This window comes from Amblyomma americanum, chromosome 2 (assembly GCF_052857255.1).
Source record: "Amblyomma americanum isolate KBUSLIRL-KWMA chromosome 2, ASM5285725v1, whole genome shotgun sequence".
Lineage (NCBI taxonomy): Eukaryota > Metazoa > Arthropoda > Arachnida > Ixodida > Ixodidae > Amblyomma > Amblyomma americanum.
The window spans coordinates 46,299,461-46,322,098 of NC_135498.1; the positions used below are offsets into that span (position 1 = coordinate 46,299,461).

The 22,638-nt window shown below is 49.3% G+C and overlaps 1 protein-coding gene across 1 annotated transcript in view; it reads right to left on the reverse strand.

The window, feature by feature from the left end:
* Window positions 1–22,638, reverse strand: part of LOC144121163 (cyclin N-terminal domain-containing protein 1-like) — a 240,886-nt gene that overhangs the window by 99,938 nt on the left and 118,310 nt on the right. The gene's annotated exons all lie outside the window — the stretch shown is intronic.

The window sequence follows — 22,638 nt, forward strand, 5'->3', positions numbered from 1 at the left end:
TGCGAGATATTCCAATTCTGAGGAAGTCGCAGGGAGGGAAGCATCATTTTCGGTAATAGCTGCGAGATAAGCGCTCTAAAGCAATTTTATGACTAACCTCTCTTAACCTGACTTTAAAGATACTGGCAGCGTGCTGCTACAAACTCCATCCACCCTCTTTGATGATCACCGCTTTTTGAAGGCAACGTCAGGCGGATAGGCAAGATTGATCGGAAATCGCGTAACAACAGATTTTTTCTTCAGTGCGCCTTGTGTATCTCTACGACGTCACCATTGATGTCTACGCTTTTACGCTAAGTGATCGTTTGAAACTTAATCACATATATTGCGTGTTTTCTCGAACAGCCTGACAGCGCAGGGGTTGTCCTGTTTATAACCTTTTCAGGAACAGAGGGTCGCATAGTAAGCAAATATCGGACATTCTTACATATCCTCAGCCGCTAGTGCAACCGCGTATGAAGCAGGCGTTCATATTGGTTGAATATCAGATAATGAGAGAGGATAAACCAATGCCGCACCACTTAAACGCTCAGAAGTTCAATAAGAATAACACTTCCTGATCACAGGAAGCGGCTGCATTGCATGAGCGGTAGTGTCGTTCATGACACCTTTCAAAATTCGTCTTGATAGATATCAAATTTCGAAAAAGAACGGCTAGCCGTTACTAAAAGCCATGAATGAAATGACATCTCGAGAAAAAAAAAGCTGGACGAAAGGGTAAACATTCTACCACCATATCGAACAAGATGAGCACTGTCGCCCGCACCGCGCGACGGCCACGACGGCGCCAACGTCGACTGCAGCGCCCTCACACTCCCTAGGAGCAAGTCGCGCCCTGCTCTGGCGGGAGAGTTTCGAAACTCAAGTACATCTATAAAAGTTGGGGAAGTTTCGAAACTCAAGTACATCTATAAAATTTGGGGCACACCGTACCCTACACAGCCGAGCGACCGAGGGGCTGGTTGTTGCGACTCTTGAGAGGAAGAGCGGGAATGTAGTTGCTTTCTCGCACTGCTAATAGATGGCGCGCAAATCGCATCTCGCTGAAGACCGCCTCTGACCCAACGGTTCCTCACGGCTCACTAAGCCGCACTGAACTAAGCTGCCGGCATCGACCAATGGGGTCCCGGAATAAGAACTCGCCTCATTGCGGGGCTCTTTAAAGAGCCTCACCTCTTTCATTAAATAAAGGCTTTTCACCACCACCATCACTAAACTAGAGAGAACGTGCTCTCCAAAAGAACCGCCGCTCACTTTTACTGAGCCACGGCTCACTCGCTCTTTAAAAAGAGCGGCTCGAAAGATCCGGCTCGGTCCTGAGCGACCGATCCCTAGCTTGCTGCGTGACGCGCCTAGATAGAGGTGGCCCCTCTTGCAGTGGGAGCTTGAATTGGATTTTACCTTTGATAATCATTCCTTTTCTAGTTTAGATGAAAAGTAAGAGTAAAGATTCGGTGATGCATTCGCTATTTCGAAACGATTAGCGAAAACATAGCGGATATCCTTCTTTGTTTTGCGACCGGTGATCACGGCGGGCAAGTGCCCACCGTCGTTGTTATACCGGCGCCCAGAGCTTGCTATCATTGCGCTTACGAGTGATATAGCGGAAAGAAGGTGAACTGCGTCAAACAAACTGCTGCATATTCAAGTACGAACGCACGACATGATTACGTCCACCTACACTATTATGCAATGGCGGCACGCTGTGTCAACATACACTATGCAATCAAAACATAAATGACTTAAGCGCACACGAGTACAATAATTTAATATCTTGATGCACAAATACAATGTCTACAAAATGATTACGAACGACGGTTCACTGCAAGTGTAATGCAGCTTATATGATTCTTACGCTTAAATTTTTCTCGCGGTTATGTGCAGTACACGAAAAGTTCACATTGATTACAGCGCGTTTAAGGAAGACTGACACCAGCACAAGTTTTGCTTCCGTGACCACAAGCACGTGTGGCTGGGTACTGACGTAGAGGGATGCGAAGCCGCAGTCTTGTGTAGGTGGCTGTCAGCATTTTGCCTACTGCTTCCTTGTGATCTACGCAGGTGTTCAGGCATGGCCGGTCCACCTTCGCAAAGTATTCTGTGAGCGATTTCCTCGTGTGTATTTTGTTTGTAGTACATACACCATGCGACAGCGCCTGTGAAGTACTCCACGTTGTTCTTGAGAGTGCGGATCACTTCACTGCTCGGATCAATCAAGTTCCGTCCAACACTCACATAATCTTTGGGAATTGTCAAAGAGGCATATTCACTGCTTGCTGTTCCGATGAGAACATCCTTGCATTGGCAGTAGGATGCGGACTATAGGACGGTTTACAGGATAAAGCCTCCAAGGTAGTATAAAATGGAACATTCCGTTGACGTCAGCTCTTCAATGAGCAAAATCTCAGAGTCGTCTATTTCTTCAGGAAAATTTTCTGACCACTGCTTCTTTGCTTGAGAAAGGAGATCGACGAGGTAATCTCGATCATCAAGCTCATAGCTTCTTGTGCGCGGTGTATATAGAAACTGGCTCACACTCACAAGCCTAGCTAGCACATTATAAATCATATGTCGTCGGCACTGGCATCATTAGGTGTACTACCGAAAAAAGATTTTCAAGGCAGTCTTGAAGCAGCCTGCTTGTTAGCAAAAACTCGTAGCGTTCATTGCCTAGGCAAACTTATTGGAGGCGAAGGACAACTGTCGTGGAAATAAGCAGCCCAGTTTGGGATGGTTTCCATTGATAGATGGCGCCCATATTCATCCCTTGTATTGTTTTCAGGCAATCTCCAAAGAGACTGTGTGAATAATGCCGCTCTGCGTGTCTAGCGTGGGAGTCGGCGGGACGGCGGGAGCGCAATGCAAGAAAATGGCGGCGGCGCCTTCCAAGAACCGGTTTTGGCCGCGAAGACCCCTTCCAAGAGTGGAACCGCCCTCAGCCGAGAGCGGGCGCGCATCGGCCTGTGGACGACACGCGTCCGTAGCTGCCGACGGCCACCGAGACCACAACGAGCCATGTGATCCCTGGGCCGCTGAACTCGGACGCGGGAGCTCGAAGGTCGAAGCCGAACGGGGGGCAGGAAGGTCGCAGCAAGTGCGCGCGGCCCTTCTGCCATCAACAAACAAATCATTAATGTTTCTGGGGCCCCATACGCGTCTTGTGCTGCATACGCAGTTCTTTTTTTTATTTGACGAGAAGAATCTTGTCTCGGTCATGAAATTTTCTGCACTGGCACTGAACAACGGTGTAAAATACTTTCCATTCTTCAATTTAAAGGGAACGGCCACTGACTAATACGTGTCAGGAGACTACGGCCGAAATGAAAAGATTGAGTCGCATATTTAGGAAGAACAGAGCACAGCAATTTCACAGAAGCGAGATTTATAATTGTAATAGAGTGAAAATTCATATAAAGTTACTTTTCAGTGCAGCCCACTACGTAACGAAATATCGGCAGAATGGCTATTTGGTTCAACTGCACAGTGTTTTTTTTCTTTCTTTAGGAGCGTTAGTGATGTTTCATTGCAGTTTACACTCCCAGGACGGCCACCAAAGTTTGCTTAAAGGTTGAATGAAAGGATGAGTCCTGGTGCTGTCATCCATCTTCAAACGAATCCTTGGGGCGTGCGCTTTGTTTTTCGGTAGAGCCGTGGCCATCCAGGCCGCGTCTTTTAATGGTGGACGATGTGAAATCTGCGCTTGCGTCAAGGTGATACTGCAAGCGCGCGAGCTGGCGCGATTGATCCATCTAGCCCAGTTTGCTGCCTTATGAGCGGCCGTTGTGACAATCTATGAGCGCGTTTATGTACAGAAACGACAGCCACAATGTGGTAACAAGTCAGGTGATGTCGCAGAATCGAAGGGGACCAAACCCGCAACCAATTTGCGTCGCTGCGCCCATTTTTCTCGGGCCACGCTTACAAGCGCAGCTGCCCAATTGTAGTGGCGTTCGTTTACGACGTAGTTACCTGCGCATATCGCCCCAGGCGCCTACCGGCCGAATCAAGGTAGATGTACACTGGTAGCGAAGGCTCCATAGACGCCCATTGGTCCAAAAAATGGCGGCTCGTGGGCACTCCAGCGCCCCCTGGATTTTGGGGGGCAAACTACGCAAACGCGACGTTGAATGACGTCATGCATACGTATGCTTGTGGCGCGAATTATAAAGCGGTCTTTCTGTAGAATCCGCGTTTTCAAGCCCGTACCTCTCGAAGGTTGCTGCCTTTCAGCGCGCCCCAACCTTTGCCAGTCAAATGCGCTCGAGTTCCTGCTAGTTATGGCCTTGTTAATGTGTAATTGGGAACGCAATGAAAGTGACTGGTAAAGGAGGGGCAGCATAGAAAGGCAGCAACACTTCCAGACACTGGCGTGGCCGGGTTAGCCGGGTATCGAAACAAGGCCTGCAAAGACGCGCTGTAATGCACCGCACGCTCATGAATAGGGGGCAGGTCAAGAGTGTTGCAAAAATACAAAATTTGCCAGGTTTTAATAAAATGACTTACCTCTTTCATAAAACAAGGTGCTAATATATTTTTTCTTTTCGATTGGCAGATTACATTCCAATTTTGTAGCTTTATCATTTCTTTATATGAGTGTTTTGCCCCCCATCCTCTGGTTGTGCTGCAGTCGCGCTAAACCACTTTTCGGCCCCGCCTTCGCCACCACTTTAAATCCGCCTTGGCCGAATCTCCGATGCACGCGGGTTTCAAGCGGCAGTGCGACACGCGAGGAAAACATGTTTGCGGAGCAGGAGTTCGTCTGCCGGCAGCGTTGCACCGCAGCGCCAGTGCATACCCTATATCCACTTATCTTTTCCCCAATGCAGTGCATACTCTCAAACCTACCTCAAACACACGCAAACGTGGAACACACGGCCATAGATGGTAATGCGGTCCATCTGATCATGTCATTCTCCATGCTAGGGCTCGTGACGTCACCTATTGGCAACTGCGTGGCAGCCAGCCAGCAAGTACAGGAAAGCCACTTCGCCAAGAAAAACGAACTTTTATTTCCCAAGCACAACAGGAAGCTTCGACATCGGCGGAAACTTCCATCAGGCCCAAGTGGTGGCCGCGGGCTGTCGGTACAAGGCTTCGGACACCATCTTCCAGAGCACGAACACAACCACGGCGTAGCAAGGCAGCAAAAAGAGCACGGTCAGCTGGAACCAGGGGTCGCCACCGTCTTTGTAGACCCGCGCGTCGCTGGCGGCGAGCTTCGCGGCGCAGTGCGGGAAATCCAGGCACACTGAAACACCACCAAGATGACCGCCACGGCCGCCATAGCATAGAGGATGTGCCGGAAGGAGTCAAGCTCTCCACTGTATCTGGCAGCGCAGGAGCGTCGTCGCCGTCGCTGCTGTCCGAACACGTGGACTCGGACAGGCGCTATGGATGCGAGTCGCTGACCACTCGAGCTCGGGTGGTGAACGTCGCTGCCCCGAGGCTGGTCGGACGGTGGAGTCGGCATTTTTTCATTAGGGCGCTCGCTGATGAGGAGAACCATTTTCGCTTCGCCCTGCCTCGGAGTCCAGAACGTGTAGACAGGCTCAGGTGCCGTACGTCGTCTGCCACGCGCTCCCGCACAGCACGGCAGTCAACGAGAAACAAACTAAACAAGGAAACAGGACCACGGAAACCACACGTGACAAGGGATCCGTTCCCCTCGAGGAGCGGAGAGGTGACATAAAGTTAGAAGTGTAGGAAAACGTATTTAAAGAAAATGGCCAATTTAAGAACAATTTACAACAGAGTTAAACAAAAATAAAGAGAAAAGCCGACCATAGCGGCAACTGCCACCACCCCGTTTTAAAGGGGACGCTCCTATCTTTCATCCATCCAGTACACAGCGTCATACCTCATGTATGGAAAGCGGCGGTGACAAACTAAGGGGGAAGTGTTCCGGCAGACTGCTGTTGCCTCGGGCTGCGAATGGGCCAGGCACGAGAACTTCTCAATGACACGCACAAGACCACTGCAAGCATTGAGATGAGCAGCAACAGCACCAACATGCCGACGACCGGTCCACTCGATTGTTCGCGGATCCAGGCGGGGGAGCTCGTAATTCTCAGCCACCCGACGACTGCTGCGGTCGCGATTACCGCGATCCCTGTCAGAAAGTAGACGAGCCAGATGATTGACCGTTGAAGGCAGCGAAGTTCGCGGCTCGGTGGCAGGCCAGACTGCGGAGGTGCCAGCACGGCTTCAATAGGAGACTCGCTGCTGTTGGAAGCCATTTCCATGTCAGAGTGCTTCACAGTGATCGCTGGTGCAGCGTGTTCTACTCGAGGCAGAAAGAACGACTTCTGCGGCGTTGCTTCCGAACTTTACGACACTCGACGGAAAAATGACGAAAGCACCCCGAGAATGGAATGTTTCTTCAAAAGAAAAACCCTCCTTCCCAGACCGCGTTTTCACCTACTGCTCTGCTGACTGAAGGGGTTGGCCCGAGGAGGAATGAGTGGGTCGGCCTCCCCCCATCCTTCGTGGTAAAGGACAGGGGGGCTGCCCCCTAATCTGCGGGAATGTTTCCTTCCTCCATGTTTCAGCAACTTCCCTCTCATACAGATAAAGGGACATCTCCCCCTTTAAACTTCCTCTCCTTTCATACCTCCTCCCCCACAGACAAGAATGCGAGAAATGTATATAGTATATTTATTTTGCATTTATAGTGTCTACTTTTAATGTTTTTATGCAGTGTATATCTATTTTATGTAGTGTACTATTTACCTCCCCCCATGTCTTTCTTCTGTCCCCTCACCTCTTTTATTTCATTTCTCCCACCTGCCTGCTATCCTTTCTTTCCGCTGCCCCAGCTCAGGTGCCGCCGCACGTGATGGCAGATGCCGGGGCTAGCAAAAATCTTTTACCTTCCTTTTATGTTATTTTAAATAAACCACTACCACCACCACCACCACCACCACGAACGAGTTTTTGGTTGGAAACTTGTAGAGGGCGCTCGATATTGTGCGTTACAAAGGGCAAGGCCTCAAGTATCTATCTATTTGAGGAACGATTGAGAAAGATGGAGGAAAAGCAGTGGGATAGGAAAGTTTTCAGATACCTGTATATAAAGAATGTTGACACGAAATGGAGAAAGCGAACTAGAAAATTGACAAGCAAATATCTGGACAGCAGTAAGGAGGCAAATCAGCAATTATCGGTTAAGAAAAAGGTTCAAGAAACAGAGAGAGCTTTGTGGAAAACAGGGATGCTGACGAAATCTGCACTGGGAACATACCGGACCTTTAAACAGGAAATTGTCAAAGAAAATATCTATGATAATTGTAGGGGAAGCTCTTTGTTGTTTGAGGCCAGGACTGGAGTTTTGCGGACTAAGACGTATAGAGTCAGGTACCAGGAGATAGACACTTTGTGCATTGCGTGCGGAGAGGAGGAGGAAACGGCTGAACACTTGATACTTTTCTGTAAAGGGCTTCACCCTACAGTGGAAAGCAGCGGGGTTGACTTACCCAAGGCATTGGTGTTTAGGGATAGTGAAGGGAAAGTGGATTTTAAGAGGTTAGAAGTAACCAAGCGAAGGTTATCTGATTGGTGGCTAAAAGCAAGACAGGAGTAAAATTTCACAAGACATGGCTAGGTGGCTTGAGCCACCGCCCGATTTAAAGGGTTCAGCCGTATCCATCCATCCATCCATCCATCGTGGTGACAGGGACCGGACTGACTACAGCGTCAAATAGACGAATTATTTTCTTTAATATTTTGGCAGCAAGGCGTATTTAGATTTAGGCTAGTTAGGTGAAGTGCAGGCTAAAGAGCTAAACTTAGGTCACTGAATGTCGGGCTCGATGCCTCATTACAGTGTCACTGAACCCGTGAGAGGGTCAGGCAGCCGGGGTCTATGTGCGCGTGTGGTATGTGTACCAGTAGCCGAAGGTCACGAGGGAGCTGCGGGGTCGCTTTGCAGCCGTCAATCACCGACACTTCCTGTTGTTGGGGGTGCGGAGAAGATCTTCCACGGATGCCACGGGACCTTCTCTCTCTCTCTCCCGTTTTTTTTTTCTTGCTTTCTTTGTCGAGAAGAGCAAGTGGCTCGGAGTGGCTGGTAGGAGATGTCAACACCCATTTTTTGTACATAACCGTTTCAATGCACATTACGTCAATGTAAATTAAGTACAATCCTCGCCTTAATCACTTTCCCGCGCTACAGCGGAGAAATACAAATTGTTGGTGACCGCAGTAATAGTGGCACTAATAGTTAGTGGTAGTAACAGTGGTATTGATGTCATCAACCAGACACGTTATAGGAACATGTCTCTGACAGGTCAAATCTGTCAGAGCATGCCTTCTGTTCTATAGCTTTTCGTGAAGCAGGCATTGTATCTTTATTTTCCTGGCTTCCAGGAATCTCTTTTTTTCCTTGCCCTTGTCCCTAGCAAATTTTCACTCTCTTTCCAAGCCTGAAGCTGCATGCTGTCCGCGATCACCTTTTTATTCCCGGCCTTCTTATCAGCGCCGAGTCGCAGATGTGAGGTCATTGAAGTAAGGTTGGAGGGAATGGGTGGGCTACCACTTTTTCTCTGAATGGACACCTGATTTCTCTTCTCGCTTGACAGACTTACGGGGAGGACACTTTTTTTACCCGCGCAAATCATTCTCGCGCGTGCAGAGCGTCCTGGTCAGACGCCGTCTACCCGCACCCATGTGTTCCTCGCAGCGGATACGCGCACAGAGAAGCCGCCATGAATAGTCTCTCGAAGCGAGCTCGCCCGACAAGCTCGCCGCTATTCGAACGCAGGACGCGTCAAAATAGGCCGGTGATTCGCCGCTAGTTGCACAGATAGAGACGCCTGCCCAGATTCGTGCCCACACTTTTTTTCTCCATCCCTGAAGATTACCTGCCACCTGTCGCTTTCGACTTGGTAATGTGGGACCCACTCCTGGCCTTTCCCAGGCCGCCCTCCTGGGGATCTTGCCTGTGGACTAGAGATGGGCAAAACGGCTCACTTCAGTGGGCGGCTCGGAACGGCTCAGCTCACTGAAATGAACCGGCTCATTTGATCGGCTCACCTGCTCACTCAAATCTGTAACGGGGATTGGGTCGCTCAGGAGCGAGCCGGGTCTTTTAGAGTGAGCCGCGGTTCTTCCCTTTCCACTCACTCTCTCCCCAAGTGCGACGCAGAACGAGTGGTTCTGTAAAAGCGGCGGTTCTTTTGGTTAGCCGGTTCGTTTGGAGAGCCGGTTCTCTCTCGTTCAGTGAGCCGTGCCGGACGGCACAGTCAGAGCCGGGTCTTCTGGCAAAGTGCGTACTGCTGGGCGAGTTGGTTGAGATACATTCTGAGCAAAACAGCGCTCGCAGAGTGCTGTATGTGTTGTCCTCCCTTTGCGTTGTCCTGCGCTGTTGTGTCTTCCTTGTTCTCGTCCGCTGTCCGCGAGCGCTGTTTCGCTCAGAACGTGTCTTCTGGCAAATCATTGGCAAAGGATGGCGCCGTTCGTTGACAGCCGCTGTTCGAGCGATGATTCACGACTTTCACCGATCGTGCATCGTTAGCTGGTTCAACACTTCGAAGGTATTAGTAAAAATACCTATAACACGATTATTCTACTAATTCATATACCGCTCTTTTTTCAAAGACAAATAACTAGACTGCGTAACAGAGGTTACAGTGTCACCTGTGTTATGCAGTCTAGTTAATTGGCTTTGAAACAAAACTATATATGCATTAGCAAAATAGCCGTGTAGTAAATTTAGGCATGGTCTTTTCCTTTTCTTCGGAGGGGCACATCTCCAGGCAGTGTTTGAAAATGGGGACATTTGACGAGTGCAGACGATAAAGAGAGGAAATATATTAACATAAATGTACAAGGGCGAGCTGAGACAGACGGTCGAACTAACTAAAGAAAATGGAATTCTCACACAGAGAACACGCTCTGCAAGAGCTTACTTATCGACCCACAGGTTAAAGCCTAGGTACTTGTAGGATTACAAGACACTTCAAGGAGCCTCTAGCTAAACTAGACAAGACTGGTTTGCGACTTCTAATGCATTTTCTTGCGTTTTTACAAACAAAGAAGTTAGGGCGGTCATACCAGTGAAGGTAGCCACAGCCCCTGAAGTCTGCCACAACCTCGAGCCCAGGGCTTGGCTAAAAGAAAAACAAGCACATAACGAAAGCATTCCGAAATTCCCCTCCTTACGGGAGCCCCTGCCCTTATCGCGTGATGCTCTTTTCATTCCCCGCCGCTCCTGCCCATAACTTCTCGAAGGATGACGAGATTTTTTTCAGCTAACTGGCAGGACCACTAACCCACTGGCTCATCATGGAAATGCCAGACGGCGGAGACCCGCGATACTTCGGCGCCATCAAGAATGCCAGCAAAGGAAAGGGCCCATCCCGGAAGAGGTGGCAGTTCGCATATTTCCACCGAAGCGGCATGGAGATCCGCTGCGGTGGGAATGGAGTGGCGCCACGTGCTCATTGTGTACGCCAGGCTTGCTTTCTTGGTACCCTGGTGGATGTGCGCGCTTAACAAAGCTAGGAGCCTTCGGCCGTCACAGCGATGATGTCAAGGCGACAGTGACTCCTGCGCATTTGTTACTGTTTGCAGGGGACAAGGGGGGAGGGGGGACGGGGGCACACCAACCTTTATAGATATACTTCAGTTTCGAGACTCCTCGGCGCGCCTATGGGAAGGAGCCGGGCCACGGCGGTTCCTGCCACCACGGCGCTGCGGTCGACAGTTGAGGTATCGGAACAAGCGTCGATCGTCTCTTAGCGCCCAACGTTGCGCTTGGGGGTTTCCGAGTTCGCTGGTAGAATGTTGAGCGACCCACTTCAACAACTAGGCATTAATTCATTGAGGCATGCTTGTTTTATCGCATGGATAAAAGTATGAGTCGGGTATGCTTGTTTTTTTTTTTTTGTAGCACTAAATACGTTGCGCACACGCTCTTGCTAGCACATAGCAAAGAGATGCATCTGCATGCGGCGTTCACCGTGCTGACATCTTCGACAAGAGTAACCACGAACTAGTGTGCATATGGCGCCAATTTAGGCGTGTTGCCGAATAATTTGAAAGGTACTTGCTCGTCACCTGTCGTGTCAGGCCACCGTTGCCCCGTGCACACGTGTCCCGGCGACGTCCAATAATTTTAAGTGCACTCAGCGCCCCGCTCTTCTGGTTTACGTTGCTGCTCATGAAGCAACATTCCTCAATGTACCTATTCATGATATACTCATAACTGCAGCACTGGGAAATGTACCATCGTTTTAATGGGAAAATTTCTAATGAAGGCTCGCATATCGTATGAGGGAAAGCAATCACCAAAAATAAGTGAAGCCAAGAAAACTATTGACAATGTTAAGCGTACAATATTAGGGCTATTAAAAATGAAACCAAGCACTTGAATCCATTGCCAATTTATGCTGTGGACGTATTTAGAGGTAAACTCCTACGAGCGCTCTTTTTATTCTTCAGGCGGTGTTAGGCTACTCCTGCCTAGCTCGCTCTCAGCCCGGACGACGCTCTCTTTGCACGAATTTTTTTTTTATCTTACTTTTTCAAAAAGAAAGGAGGCATGTGTGCTACCGAATAAAAATCATCCAATTGGACTCATTTAGCGTTCCAGGCAGCTTATCGAAAACTGATGCTCAATTATCTTCAAGATAACTGAGCAGCCTGTTCTTTCCGTTTCATGAGAAAATGCACTTCCAGAAGATCAGTCTCCGGTTCTAAAAGCGGCATTATAGTAATTTGACCTTGCGAGATCTTCCAAATCTGAGGAAGTAGCAGGGTGGGAAGCATCATTTTCGGTAATAGCTGCGAGATAAGCGCTCTAAAGCAATTTTATGACTCACCTCTCTTAACCTGACTTAAAAGATACTGGCTGCGCGCTGCTATAAACTCCGTCCACCCTCTTTGGCGAACCCCGCTTTTTGAAGGCAACGTCAGGTGGATAGGCAGGATTGATCGGAAATCGCGTAAGAACAGATTCTTTCTTCAGTGCGCCTTGTGTATCTCTACGACGTCACCATTGCTGTCTACGCTTTTACGCTAAGTGATTGTTTGAAACTTAGTCACATATATTTTGTGTTTTCTCGAGCACCCTGGCATTGCAGGGGTTGTCCTGTTTTTAACTTTTTCAGGAACAGAGGGTCGCATAGTGAGCAAACTGCGGACATTCTTACATATCATCAGCTGCTAGTGCAACCACGTATGAAGCAGGCGTTCTTATTTGTTGAATATCAGATAATCAGAGAGGATAAACCAATGCCGCACCACTTAAACGCTCGGAAGTTCAATAAGAATAACACCTCCTGATCACAGAAAGCGGCTGCAATGCATGAGCGGTAGTGTCGTTCATGACACCTTTCAAACTTCTCCTTGATAGATACCAAATTGCGAAAAAGAACGGCTAGCCGTTACTAAAAGCCATGAATGAAATGACATCTCGAGAAAAAAAAAAACTGGCCGCAGAGTAAATATTCTACAACCATATCCAACAAGATGAGCACAGTCGCCCGCGCCGGGCGACGGCCACGACGACGCCAGCGTCGACTGCAGCGCCCTCACACTCCCTAGGAGCAAGCTGCACCCTGCTCTGGCGGGAGAGTTTCGAAACTCAAGTACATCTATAAACGTTGGGGCACACCGTACCGTACACAGCCGAGCGACCGAAGGGGCTGGTTGCGACTCTTGCGAGGAAGAGCGGGAATGCAGTTGCTTTCTCGCACTGCTAATAGATGGCGCGCAAATCGCACCCCGCTGAAGACCGGCTCTGACGCAGCGGTTCGGCACGGCTCACTACGGCTCACTGAACTAGAGAGAACGGGCTCTCCAAAAAAAACCGCCGCTCACTTTTACCGAGCCACAGCTCACTCGCTCTATAAAAAGAGCGGCTCAAAAAATCCGGCTCGGTCCTGAGCGACCCATCCCTAGTTTGCTGCGTGACGCGCATATATATAAAGGTGGCCCCTCTTGCAGTTGGAGCTTGAATTGGATTTTGCTTTTGATAATCATTCCTGTTCTAGTTTAGATGAAAAGTAAGAGTAACGATTCTGTGATGCATTCGATATTTCGAGACGATTAGCGAAAACATAGCGGATATCCTTCTTTGTTTCGCGACCGGTGATCACGGCGGGCAAGTGCCCACCGTCGTTGTTATACCGGCGCCCAGAGCTTGCAATCATTGCGCTTACGAGTGATATAGCGGAAAGGTGGCGAACTGCGCCAAACAAACAGCTGCATATACAAGTACGAACGCACGACATGATTACGTCCACCTACACTATTATGCAATGGTGGCATGCTGTGTCAACATACACTATGCAATCAAAAGATAATGACTTAAGCGCACGCAAGAACAATAATTTAATACCTTGATGCGCAAATACAATATCTACAAAATGATTACGAACGACGATTAACTGCAAGTATAATGCAGCTTATATGATTCTTACGCTTAAATTTTTGTCACGCTTATGTGCAGTACACGAAAAGTTCACATTGACTACAGGCTCTTTAAGGAAGACTGACACCAGCACAAGTTTTGCTTACGTGACCACCAGCACGTGTGGCTGGGTACTGACGTAGAGGGATGCGAAGCCGCAGTCTTGTGTAGGTGGCTGTCAGCATTTTGCCTATTGCTTCCTTGTGATCTACGCAGGTGTTCAGGCATGGCCGGTCCACCTTCGCAAAGTATTCTGTGAGCGATTTCATCGTGTGTATTTTGTTTGTACATACACCATGCGACAGCGCCTGTGAAGTACTCCATGTTGTTCTTGAGAGAGCGGATCACTTCACTGCTCGGATATATAAAGTTCCGTCCAACACTCACATAATCATTGAGAATTGTCAAAGAGGCATATTCATTGCTTGCTGTTCGATGAGAGCATCCTTGCATTTGCAGCAGGATGCGGACTATAGGACGCTTTTCAGGATGAAGCCTCCAAGGTAGCATAAAATGGAACATTCCGTTGACGTCAGCTCTTCAATGAGCAAAATCTCATAGTCGTCTATTTCTTCAGGCAAATTTTCTGAGCACAGCTTCTTTGCTTGAGAAAGGAGATTGACGAGGTAATCTCGATCATCAAGCTCATAGCTTGTTGTTCGCGGTGTATATAGAAACTGGCTCACACTCACAAGCCTAGCACATTTTAAATCATATGCCGTCGGCACTGGCATCATTAGGCGTACTACCGAGAAAAAGATTTTCAAGGCAGTCTTGAAGTAGCCTGCTTGTTAGCCAAAACTCGTAGCGTTCATTGCCCAGGAACACTTCTTGGAGGCGAAGGACAACTGTCGTGGAAATAAGCAGCCCAGCTTAGGATGGTTTCCATTGTGAGATGGCGCCCATATTCATCTTTGTATTGTTCCCAGGCAATCTCCAAAGAGACTGCGTGAAGAATGCCGCTCTGCCTGTCTAGTGTGGGAGTCGGCGGGACGGCGGGAGCGCAATGCAAGAAAATGGCGGCGGCGCTTTGCAAGAACCGGTTTTGGCCGCGAAGACCCCTTCCAAGAGTGGCACCAGCCTCAGTCGAGAGCGGGCGCGCATCGGCCTGTGGACGACACGCGTCCGTGGCAGCCGACGGCCACCGAGACCACAACGAGCCATGTGATCCCCGGGCCGCTGAACTCGGACGCGAGAGCTCGAAGGTCGAGGCCGAACGGGGGGCAGGAAGGTCGGGCACATACGAAGCCCGTCAGCAATCAACAACCAAATCATTCATGCTTTTGCGGCCGCATACGCGTCTTGTGCTGCATACGCAGTTCTTTTTTTTATTATTTGACGAGACGAATCTTGTCTCGGTCATGGAATTTTCTGCACTGGCACTGAACAAGGTGTAAAATACTTTCCATTGTTGAATTTAAAGGAAACGGCCACTGACTAAAACGTGTCAGGAGCCTACGGCCGAAATGAAAAGATCGAGTCACATATTTAGGAAGAACTGAGCACAGCAATATCAAAGAAACCAGGATTTATAATTTTCTTAGAGTGAAAATTCATATAAAGTCACCTTTCAGTGAAACCAGTCATTGTCATTGCAGCCCACTATGTAACGACATATCGACAGAATAGCTATTTGTTTTAAACACACAATGTTTTTTTTTGTCTTTCTTTAGGAGCGTTCGGGATGTTTCATTGCAGTTTGCACTCTCAGGACGGCCACCAAAGTTTGCTTAAAAGTTGAATGAAAGGATGAGTCCTGGTGCTGTCATCTATCTTCAAACGAATCCTTGGGGCGTGCGCTTTGTTTTTCGGTAGAGCCGTGGCCATCCAGGCCGCGTCCTTTTGTCGTGGACGATGTGAAATCTGCGCTTGCGTCAAGGTGATACTGCAAGCGCGCGAGCTGGCGCGATTGATCCATCTAGCCCTGTTTGCTGCCTTATGAGCGGCCGTTGTGATGACCGCCTTTTTGTACAGAAACGACAGCTACAATGTGGTAACAAGTCAGGTGATGTCGCAGAATCGAAGGGAACCAAACCCGCGACCAATTTGCGTCGCTGCGCCCATTTTTCTCGGGCCACGCGTACAAGCGCAGCTGCCCAATTGAAGTGGCGTTCGTTTACGACGTAGTTCCCTGAGGATATCGCGCCCGGCGACTACCGGCCGAATCTCCGATGCACGCGGGTTTCAAGCGGCAGTGCGACACGCGAGGAAAACATGTTTGCGGAGCAGGAGTTCGTCTGCCGGCAGCGTTGCACCGCAGCGCCAGTGCATACCCTATATCCACTTATCTTTTCCCCAATGCAGTGCATACTCTCACACCTACCTGAAACACACGCAAACGTGGAACACACGGCCATAGATGGTAATGCGGTCCATCTGATCATGTCATTCTCCATCGTGGGGCTCGTGACGTCACTTATTGGCAACTGCGCGGCAGCCAGCCAGCAAGTACAGGAAAGCCACTTCGCCAAGAAAAACGCACTTTTATTTCCCAAGGAAAACACAAGGCGCCTATGCGCAACACAAGGAGACAGCTGCCTCGAGGAAGCTTCGACATCGGCGGAAACTTCCTTCAGACCCAAGTGGTGGCCGCGGGCTGTCGGTACAAGGCTGCGGCCACAATCATCCAGAGCACGGCTAGAGCCACGGCGCAGCCAGGCAGCAACAAGAGCACGGACAGCTTGAACCGCGAGGCACCAGCGTCTTCGTAGACCCGCGCGTCGTTGGCGGCGACCTTCGCGGCGCGGTGGAGAAAATCCAGGCACACTAGAAACACCACCAAGATGACCGCCACGGCCGCCATAGCATAGAGGATGTGCCGGAAGGAGTCAAGCTCTCCGCTGTGTCCGGCAATGCAGGAGCTTCGTCGCCGTCGCTGCTGTCGGAACACGCGGACTCGGACAGGCGCTACGGATGCGAGCCGCTGACCACTCGAGCTCGGGTGGTGAACGTCGCTGCCCCGAAGCTGGCCGGACGGTGGAGTCGGCATATTTTCATTAGGGCGCTCGATGATGACGAAAACCATTTTCGCCTCGCCCTGCCTCGGAGTCTAGAACGTGTAGACAGGCTCAGGTGCCGTACGGCTTCTGCCACGCGCTTCCGCACAGCACGGCAGTCAACGAGAGACAGACTAAAAATAAAACAGGACCACGGAAGCCACACGTGACAAGTGCTCGGCTCCCCTCGAAAATGGCCAGTGGCCTTCAATCAGAAAGCATCTTTCCCCCTTCCGCCCTCCTCCACCCTCTTTCCATTCGCCACGAGAAGAGAGGCTGTGGTCCAGGAAAAAAAAAGCAACCAGCGGAGATTTCGCGCTGGTGAAACATCGGACATAAGATAGGCCGGGAAGGATATCCATTGTCACCCCTTCCCTGGAAACCTAGAGCCATGGAGCTTAGCCGGAAGAAGAGTCCATCTTTCGCTGACTATGGACAATGCCACTGCCACTGCCCGAATCCTGAGAAAAGGGGGTCTCCGGGTTGCGCACAAGCCCACAAACACTGTTGCGCTTTGCCTACCTGTTCCCAAAGACCGGCCGCCGAGAGAAAGAGCCCAAGGCATTGTCTACCAAATTCCATGCGCCGACTGCGACGCAAGCTACATCGGCGAAACCAAAAATTTCAAAGAAAGAATTCAGCAACATAAGAACGACGTCCGCAAATTCGCAAGAGAGTGCAATCCAGTAGCCGAACATTCCGAGGACTCCGACCATAGAATCAACCTTGAAGAAGCCCGCATCCTCGGAACCGAAACGAATTACCAGAAGAGGCTCCTTCTGGAATCCTGGCATATCCAAACCACCCCCAACAATATCAACCGCACAAAAAGAAACCTGCCCCCAGTATGTGCCCAGGGACTTGGCTCTTCAACGCAACGAAAAAAAGTCGCCATTCAGCACCTCCCTGCAGTGCGCCAGCGTGACGAACAGCCTAAACCTCCCTCCCCTCCCTCGCGCCTTTCGCGACACAGCTGTCGTTCTTTTCGCCCCCTCCCCTCCATACTTAAAAGACGCTAGCTACTGTCCTCAGTCACCCCTGATGAAGGAGCCGAGTCGGCGTCGAAACGTTGGGTTAAAGTTAAAATTTTGGTTGGAGATGTGCAGTTTATTAGAAGTCTTCAAACCCAAGCAGACAGGCAAATCTGTCAAAATGTTTAGTTTTCAACAAACACTCTTGCACTTTGCCTACCTGTTCTCAAAGACCGGCCACAGAGAGAAAGATTATCTACAAAATTCCCTGCGCCGACTGCGACGCAAGCTACACCGGCAATTAACCAAAACTCTCATAAAAAGAATTCGGCAACATAAAAACGACATCCCCAACTTCCCAAGAGAGTGAAAATCCGGTATTCCAACATTCCATAGACTCAGACCACAGAATCAACTTCGACGAAACCAGCATACTCGGAACGGAAACAAATTACCAGAATAGGCACCTCCCGGAATCCTGGTACATCCAAACTGCCCGGAGCAACATCCACCGCACAAAAGGAAACCTGCCCCCAGTATATGACAGGGACTTCACTCTGCAACTCAACCAAGAAAAGTCGCCATTCACCGCCTCCCCACAGTGCGACAACGTGACTCACAGCCTTAACCTCCCCCTCCTCCCCTTACGCCTTTCGCATGCATCATAGCTTTCGTTTTTTTGACCTCCTGCTCCTCTCCATGCATAATCAAAGACGATAGCTACTGCCCCCAGTCACCCCTGATGAAGGAGCCGAGCCGGCTTCGATACGTTGGGTTTCAAGTTTTTCGTTCAATATGTGCAGAGTTTATTATAAGTCTACAAATGCAACCAGAATAGCAAATATGTGAAAATGCTCAGTTTTCAATATACCACCATTCTCCCCACAATTTCAGTGACCTCTTTCATGCGTAGTCGCCTCGTTATGCATGGCTCTCAAGGTGCAAAGCAGGTGCGCTGTTTGCAGGTGCGACAGGTTGCCCCCCTCACGATGTAAAAGCGCTTTTGAAGAAAAAAAAAGTCGAGAAAAAAAAGCGTAGCCGGGGGACGCGGAGACAAGGTGTGGGTGGCTCACTGCGTCTGTACGCTGAGTGCGTCTGTAACACATGAGTTGGCAGCAGCTGACGGCTCAAAAGAATGCACCACACAAGACAACGTCGTACCCCCGCATATCGTGGCAGTGACTGTCGCTGAACATTCAAGTCACACCTAAATGCAGCTGATTATCGATGGACGCTCTCCATTATGCACATGTTGATAATCTGCCAGCCCAGCCGCGCTCTTTTTTGCCGCGGCCGCTCGACACAGAACGGCTGTGTTATTGCACTCGCATCTGAGAGCGCTGTACTCTTGCGCCATTACATCGCTTGTGGGCGCTTTGTAGTATGAATTCATGATGGCCCAAAAAGCCTGGACTTCAGAGCTATGGCGCCTTCGATCATTTGCTTTTTTACGGTTTGGTAAAGTTGCTGGACTCTATTCATTTTGCTTGTTCATGTGATGAAATAGATCGGACAGGATTGGATCACCCTTTCCAGACTGATCGCACTGTTCACCAGCGACAATTGAATTACTCTGCAGTAAATAACATGAATAGCTTTTTCACGTCAATTGTAGCTACATAGCTGCAAAATGTAATCTGTCCACAATCCTTCAAGCGATGAAAAAGTGGTGCACGTGAAAGTGAGGCATATTTCATTTTAGTTCAGCAACAAATACATAGTTACCACCGAAGAAAATCGGCAGTCAATTTCGCTCGCGAATAACTGCACGAGCATTTGTTTTTCCCACCTTTATTATGGATACCTTTTCACAACACTGCACCTTTGTCAATCACAAGTCCTACGCCACAAGCCTCAACACGCGAGAAATCTATGCTTTCAGTGTACATCGGTAAGATACTTCACATGATAAACAAATCATAAAGATTTACCATTGTGCCAATAAGTCACTGTCGGCAGAGGCGGCATATTATAAATTCCTTGTATAGCGAGGCTCGGCGGCGCTCGCCTACGGCAAAAACCATCGTCCCTGTGAGATGTCACATCAGCAACAGCTCCACTCTCGTGCAGTGTGATTTCCTTGCGCATGTTTTTGCTGCAAAACAAACTGTGCGGGACGTCCACGGGCAGCAAATGACATGCGCGTATCTCGGCCAAGCTTGCAGTGACAGCGGGAAGCCGCAGCGAGCAGCCCGCCTAAAGTTCCAACCGCTGCCGCTAGGAGGCTTTCAGTGGCGCAACGCATGCACGGCCAGCGAGATATCTTAATTACGGAAGACGGTGGTGGTACACTAACGGGGGAGGTGGTGCCGTGAGGACCGAATAATACAATACAGGCCTATCAATGCAGTGGCTATCTGCACCAAGGAAACATCAGACAGCGCATATAATGCCAAAAGAAGGTCGCGCTCCTTTACAAGCACATAATGAATTGCTTCATGTACACGCACATCCTTCACATACGCGAAAGCATCGTTCAGGGGGACGCTGTTGCCGCGGGTTCCCGGTGGGCCTAGACACCCAAAGTTCTCACCGACACGCACAAGGCCACTGCAAGGGTTGGGATGAGCAACAACAGCACCAACGTGTCGACGCCCTCGTAGGTCCTGGCGGGGGATCTCAGAAATCCCAGCCACAGGACGACTGCTGCGGTCGCGATTACCGCAATTCCTATCAGAAAGAAGACCAGCCAGACGGTTATGTGGTCAAGACGGCGAAGTTCGTGGCTCGGCGGCTGGTGAGACTGCTGAAGTGCCAGCGCGGCTTCAAAACGCTAAGGCGCCCGTGTGCTGTGCGATGTCAGTGCACGTTAAAGATCCCCAGGTGGTCGAAATTATTCCGGAGCCCTCCGCTACGGCACCTCTCTCTTCCTTTCTTCTTTCACTCCATCCTTTACTCTTCCCTTACGGCGCGGTTCAGGTGTCCAACGATATATGAGACAGATACTGCGCCATTTCCTTTCCACCTAAAACCAATTATTATTATTATTATTATTATTATTATTATTATTATTATTATTATTATTATTATTATTATTATTATTATTATTATTATTATTATTATTATTATTATTATTATTATTATTATTATTATTATTATTATGCTGTTGGAAGCCATTTCCACGTCAGAGTGCTTCACTTCAGATCGCTGGTGCAGTGTGTTCAACACGAGGCAGAAAGAACGACTTCTGCCGCATCCTTCCGAAGTTCGTGACACTCCAAGGAAAACTGACGAAGGCAATCCAAGAATGGAACGTTTCTTCGAAAGAAAAACCCTCCTTCCCAGACCGTGTTTCAAGGCGGAAAGCAATTAATTGCTCATACTCGCGGCCACATATCTGTCCGGCGGCCGTTACATCCAGCAACTAAATGAAGTCAACGAGATAAGCAACTACAACAGTCTGAAGCAGCTGCGCCCAGCTGATGTCAATCGAGATAAGTCTGGTGGCATCGCAAAGAAAATGATAAAGCCGTGTGGCGTCACCATCGTTCGAGAAGAGCGCTCCCCAGGTAATGTCGCCAGACGCCTCGTGAACGCCGATCTGGAAGGTTGCCGGCTAAACGCTCTTTATGGTCTTTATAATCAACATCTTCATCACACACTAGCGACACAAGCAGCAACACCGTGCTAAAAGCGTCCGCCTCAAAGCACTTCAACAAAGTGTCCCCTGAATTTTTCACTTCCTGGTCTGCTGACTGAAGGAGTTAGCCAACTTTTAGCACTGTTAGTTTATCGTATGCCAACCTGAACGCAACGATAGAGCAGGCCGCAGTGGCGCCAACTGGTAATAAAATGTGAGCATACTTTGTGACACATTTTCCGCATTTAGCCAAGGTTATACAAGTCGTATCGCGTAGACTGCCAGTTCCATGTCCAGTTCAGTCGAGCCAGGGGCCAATTTCATTTGGGTAACTGAACCGAGCAAAGTATTTGATCACGTCATGTTGAGTTCTTTCGGGCCCTTCTGCCTACCGCCGAAACGACTAAATTTGGGAAGGCTATACCTTGGCGTAAATATCTAAATCAAGGCAATCCACAATCGGCGGTGTCTTGTTATGGTTAAGAACTGCGGAATCGTGATACATGTAGAATCGAAAGTTGGGCAAGTTTATCCCTCATTCGTTACGCTATTGGCGAGGGTAAGGAAATCAAATATCACGTGTACAATTTGAAGGCAATGAAGATGCATAAAAAACCAGTAACACTGAAGAATTCTCCCCGAAGCGAATGACGTGGGCGCCGCCATCTTGACAACGCTATTCTTCGTAGCGTAAGCAAGAGCACGCACGCTAAATTATAAAAACAGCGTACGTAACGCGTACGTACGTTAAACATTGATTTGGAATAGCGTTTGGCGCATGCGCAGCATGACGGACGCTATTCTGTAGCGTTCGCTACGCCTTTGCGTATGTCTAAAAGTCTCTATTGTAAAGGGAAGTTGTTAAGATGTTACAATGATGTATTCTCTTGACGACTGCCTGTCTCGACCGCATTCCTCGCGTTGGCACCCCTGCTCTCTAGCGCCCTTTCATCAACTTCCCTCTCATGCAGATGAAACAACATCTCGCCCTTCAAACTTCCCCGCCTCTCCTCCTCATTCATACAAAAGCACGAGATTGCCGTCTATACGAACGAGCGTCTTTGGTTGGAAAATTATAGAGGGCGCTCGGTATTGTGCACGTGGTGGCCGGACGAAGTGACGACTGCGTCAAATAGATGAGTTATTTTATATAATATTTTGGAAGTAAGGTGAATTTAGATTTAGGCTGGTTAGGTGAAGTGCAGGCTAAAACAAAACTTTTAGGTCAATGACTGTGGGTCTCGATGCCTCGTTACAGTGTCATTGAATCCGTGAGACAGGTCGGGCAGCCGGGGACTGAGTGTGTGTGCGGCGGCCATTAGAAAAATGTCACAACGAGGGAGCTGCGGGGTCGCTTTGCAGCCCTCAATCACAGACGCTTCCAGATGTTGCGAACGCCCTGCGACAGACGACCGGAGAAGATCGCTCACGCCTATAAGCCTGGCGCCACAATACACCCCGGGGACTGCGGAGCGAATGGACGCAGATCCTCCAAAGGAAGGGAGCCCCCGGAAACGGACGCCGTGGAGCCTTCTGCCATTCTGCCATTGCGGCCATTTTTTTTCTGGCTCAAATATCGGAAAGGATATTGACTAGCGGCGATAGTCTCGCAAAAGAAAAAGAAAAAGACGGCGCGCTAACAAGAATAGTCGGGATTCCGTACCTACATTGATTGTCACA